The 5,618-nt window shown below is 39.9% G+C and overlaps 1 protein-coding gene across 1 annotated transcript in view; it reads right to left on the reverse strand.

Moving 5' to 3' along the window:
• Window positions 1–5,618, reverse strand: part of LOC103377670 (galactosylgalactosylxylosylprotein 3-beta-glucuronosyltransferase 1) — a 65,964-nt gene that overhangs the window by 24,310 nt on the left and 36,036 nt on the right. The gene's annotated exons all lie outside the window — the stretch shown is intronic.

The raw sequence follows: 5,618 nt of genomic DNA on the forward strand, positions 1-5,618 counted from the left end.
CGACTGTTTGCATGCTGGGATGCCTGTTTTTGACAAAGACAGTGTTTTTATGCTGATGCCACATTTCAAATTCAACACGACGAGTCGTTGGCCGAGACAGGAGACGACGGATGATGACGGATGACGACGGGTTTTTTTCACGTCCGTCATAAAGTCCACAGACGTTATCATTAGCTTTGAATTCACTATAAACCTGAGCGACCGATGACCATGAAAAAGTTCATCGTGGTAAAAAAAAGAAATGTGATAAAAGTAAAAATATATTTTTTTTTGTTACAGGTTCAGGCCTTTGTTTTAACGAGCTACGCTACGATAATTCTGGACTTTTATTAGTAAACAACACCTGTGAAAACGTGAAGAAGTTTGTGATCAAAAATGGACCGTGTTAAATTATTATCCACACTCAGAATGAGTCACCTTTACCACCGTAAGCTCCTGTTTTATGTCTATTAACAGCGTTAGTAACGAAGATATTAGCAGCAATAAACAAGTCTAAAAACGACAGTCATGCGACGAAGTCTTTTACACGTGTAGCTGAATTCCAGAAGAACTCTTTTCTGGTTCAAACTGTAGCTGATTCAGTGCTTTGTGACGAGCTGCCGACACTTGGTGAAAAAAAATAATAAAAAAATAGATTGTCTGAATTCATATTCACTTTTTCAGCTCCTGCCGACCACACTCTGAGTGCTATTCAGGGCCGGGCCATTCAGTGGTTCACATCAGCGTGTACTCAGTCCATCTGTATGCAGCACTGACACCGTCACCAGAGCTAAGCTGCTGAATGAACACAATGGCACAGGAGCAGGAGATGGAAATCAAGCCACTGACTCTGTGATGGGAGCTGACGTGCTGCACTCGCAGACACTTCGGTTCAGAATTTGGTTTGAATATTAAGTCGAATGAAAAGGAATTTGAAAAGAGAACAGTAGGTCCAGAATCATTTAAACACTAATATAATTATTACTTTATTATTACTAATATAATAACAGTTGGATGAGATTGCGCTGCAATACTGCCACCTGTTGGCTCTATTTGGAACTGATAGTTTTCAACCAAAAATGCCACAAACTCCCAAAGAAAACAAGGTGAAAATACAAGTAGAGGGCAGTGTCAGAGCAAACCAAACTGCAGGACTAGTGGTGTGACACTGGTACTGATTAGTTCATGGTCCTCATCTCCACCGGCCCCGGTGACTGCGACCGTACCTGTGAGTCACTCCTGCAGTTTTTCGTCCTCCGTCTCGCGGTGACTCAGTCTCACAGCAAAACCAATGAGACTTTTCTCACTAATATGATGATCAATAGCTGGTCGGCTGCAGGAAATTGGACTCTATCTGTCACCGGGAGGAACCGCACCAACCGGATGAGAGAGTGGGTGAAGAATATCTAAGGTCATCGGCCCTGTTCCTGTAATGAGGCCCATTGGGAACGCCACATTATATGTGAAAATGGCTCCAATTAGACCACCCAGCTGCATCGTCCCACGGCAGAGACAGTCGGACAATAACAGACTCACACAGTCAGTCGTGGAGGGGACTGAGCTTCACAGTCAGTCGTGGAGGAGACTGAGCTAGGTTTGGTTTTTTTTTCTTTGTGAGCTGCAATCAATCATTTTGTTCCCCCGTTGTCAATTGCAATTTTTTAGCTTACGAACAAACCAGGAGTTTGTAGAGTCGATAATAAACACCGTGAAAACCTTCGTACACCGGCAGCTACAGGAGAGGAAGACTTTATTTTTTTTGTTTTTTTTTTATTCAGTTGTACGATGCCTCACAGCAGTGATTCCCAACCACTGTGCTGTTCATCAATACGTGACAGGCAGAGCAATAAAATCCTCTTCCACTAGGTGGCAGAAGATGGTGGTTAAAACTAAAAAAAAAAAAAAAAAGATAATCAGAGCTGTCTTTCTTCAATTCCTGACAGTATATCAGTGTTGTGTTCAACTAAACAGTAGTACATTTTTAGTAAATATAAACTAGAAGATTATTATATTTTATTCCATATACTTTTTGTGAGATTTTTGTTTCAGGACGTGCCGTGGAGTTTTTCTTGATGATATATATGTGAGGTTGGGAAACACTGCCTCACAGGACTTGGAGATTATTACATTTATTTTTATTGTTTTCAAATATAAATTTGTTATAAAGTTATACGTTTTATCATCATTTTAATTATTATCATCTCATCATTTTAACCGAGGTCTACATTAACATGCGTCCTTCCTTCTTTCTTCGTTCTCTAATGGTCCGGGGCGTTTCCAGAAGCCAGTGGGAGGGTAAACGGCCCTTCGTCTGTCTGCTCCTGTTGCATTATGGAACTTTCACCCGATCGCCATCGATTAAACTCTGGCTGGACACAGAATGATTCAGCTCTGGGTCATGTGAGGTCGTAACGCTCAAGGTACCAAAAAAAACCCTCTTCCTTAACATTCATCTACTCTTGCTTATTTTTCAGGGTGGGGCCAGTAGGGGGAGACAATGCTAGCAGTCATTTAAAACTGTGTTTTGAGCCAGCTACCTTCTTGCTGTAAGACACGAGTGAAATGATAAATTAATTATGTTTAAATATCTAATCATTGACTCAGCAGGAGATTTTCCGACGTCGTCTCAGTCGCTGTGTTGATGATTTGTTGGAACTCAAGTCATTTTCTGAAGGTTTTTCTACAATATTTCACAAGTTGATGGATGAAACTTTCAAGGCACACACACCCAGAAAATGCTGCCTCTGCAGTTTTTAAATAAAGCGAACTGGATGTGATCAACATTCTTAATTTCCTTCAGTATTTTTTTTTAAATTTCATTTCAGATTCTAAAGCTGTTGAATAAACTGAGACAAATGTGTTTTGTGAATTTGTTCTACAGGAGAAAAACGGACTCGACTTTTGTCATGAAAAGTTCGATTATTATTTCTCTGGCTCCGACTCCAGACGTGTCAAGAACGTTATTATATTTCTTTTCAACCTGAAGGTAAAACTCACAGACACAGTGGATGTGTATCGTCTGAGATACGGCGCCCCCTGTTGGTTGTTAAAGCAGAAAGGCTTCTAACCTCCTAAAAGACTGATTCAAGCCATGAATTAGCGTAGCGGCAGCGTTAGCATCAACGACACTTTAGTTCTGAATCTAAAACCAGGGAAGTTTTCACGTTTACGTGATAATCAGACGGCGTCAACGTTACAGAGAACAACGCGTCGTTTGCGTCTGCCAAACCATCAGCATCACACGGGGAGGCCATATGCTCGGCTCAAAGTGGAGCGCTCGTACTTCCTCTCGGGGATTTGATGGCGCTGAGTAGCTGCAGGGCCAGACGACGGGTGCGTATAGAAATCTGCCCCCAGTGGAGACGGCAATCTGGGAATCGGTGCGTCTACTGTTGCCGTGCAAATTAACGCCACTTATGTTAATGAAGTGCGACACCAGGATCCGTTTAACGACATTAAGGTGGATTATTTTTGTTGTTACATTTCAGTAGCAACAAATGATATTTATTTTATTTTTTTACACGCTGTGACCTGAACTGTAGTAACTGTTATAAAAACATGGAGTCACTGCTCCCTACTGGTCACTGGTCACATGACATGAATGCTTAACATAGTAACTAGTATGATTAGTATCAATATTTTATGACAGTAATCGATACTCAAACCCACAACAGCTGCTGAATAAACCTGATCCAGTCGGATTAGAATCTGAATTTTTCAGGCCGTATTTAAAGATGTTTTCAGTTTTTGTATTTTTACGTGTTTGTCCCAGAGAAACTGGACTGATTTGAATTTTTTTTTTTTCGTTGGAAATGACAGTCTTTAAATTAAGTTACGTGGAGGTTGGTGATCGTGTCGGAGTCGACCTGTTCCAAAATACTGCTATCCAAAAAGGAACGGCCCGAGGAGAAGCTTAGAGGATGTGGAAACTGCAGCTGGATTGATTTGCGGTAATTGATTTTACCTGTTTATCTGCCATACACACACACACACACACACACAGAGGTCATCGCTCTTCTGTACAGTCTGACACTAAAATGACTTTTTCAGTTTCTCATATTTTACCAAGTGGAGGATAAATTCATAAATCCATTCATTCAGATATAAATAAGTGACAGACACCATGAAGCTGCAGCCCACACCGTGGATCTCTTCTTAAACTGTGAGAATCAACACAGAAAACTGCCGGGAGCCACGATGTCACTGAAGTTTAGATTAGTAAAAAAAAAAAACAACAACAAGGAGTAAAAACCAGGGAGACGTGTGGACGATCATCTCTGAAACACTCATTTCCCTCCGTGTTAGTAATCACACACTGTGATTATGTGTCACGCCTGGGATTTCATCATTAATCTGAGGAGGATTCAGCAGCTAACACACACACACACACACACACACACACGGACGAACTGCGGCTGGAGAATCTCAGGTTTGTGTCAGGGCAGAACGAAGGCCAAGAACAAGGAGGAGAAACAATGACGTCAGACGTTCTGTACTTCAGAGGTCGGGATTGGACGAAGTTGAAAAACAACTCCAGAAGAATGTTTCAAATTCTCACTCTTCAATATTTATCAAGACATTTGTATTTCTACAGAAACCAGAAGCAGAGTTGAGGATAAAAATACGTAATAGCTAATGAGAGAAAAAGAGAGAGAGAAAGGCAAGAAATTATAGTCAACATTAAATGATTTCAAAATTCCAACTCTAGCCGACAAAAAATAAAAATTTAAACAACAGTATCGATGAATAGTTTTCTAGTAAAATTCCAAGACTCAGACATAATTAAATACAGTCTTGAATATTTGTTGAAGCTCCTAATAGTGCAACAGAATTATTTTAAATTATTTTTAATATTGATTATTATTATTTATTTTTATTCATTTATTATTATTATGATGATTTATTTTTATCTTTATTTATTATTAATTATTAGTATTTAAATACAGATGCCTGTAGATTTGTTGAAACTCCTAATTTTTATAAATTATTTTTATTATTTTATTATTTATTTCTATTTATTGTTTTTATTTATTTAATATTTTTATGTATTTATTATTTGTGTTATTATTGTTGCTATAATTTATTTAATATTTAAACCTGAACACTGGCCGTAGGTGGCGCTGCAGTGTGTGTGTGTCAGCGGTGGTCTGCTCTAAATCTGCTCCACCCTCAGGTCAGGATCAACATCACTGTAATCTGTTATAATTACGCAGAGCAGTGAACGTGCGCGGCTGTTTACAGCCTGACGTCGTAGCTGTGCGGCGGAGATTAGCGCGTCGTAGCCGCGATAACGACCGCGGGAGATTAAGAAGAAACAATTCTCTCACTGCTGCTGCTGCTGCTGCTGCTGCTGCTGGCGCTGGGCGGCTCTGGACGACACGAAAAGAAAAAACAAAACAAAAACATTTTGACCTTTCATTAATCACATGTTGTTGGTTGTTTTTGTGAATAATTTGTTTTATTTATATTATTGTTACTGTTGTTTTTAGTTAAAAAAACCCACAACGTTTAATTTGTGAAACTATCCCTCCAGAAACTATCCCTCCAGCAGAGGCGCTGTCCCCTCTGCTCCTCTGAGGATCTGGATGGCAGTTCCTCTCAGTTTTAATTCAAGTCAACTTCACCCCCCCACTCTTCAC

Source organism: Cynoglossus semilaevis, chromosome 4 (genome assembly GCF_000523025.1).
Source record: "Cynoglossus semilaevis isolate Cse_v1.0 chromosome 4, Cse_v1.0, whole genome shotgun sequence".
Lineage (NCBI taxonomy): Eukaryota > Metazoa > Chordata > Actinopteri > Pleuronectiformes > Cynoglossidae > Cynoglossus > Cynoglossus semilaevis.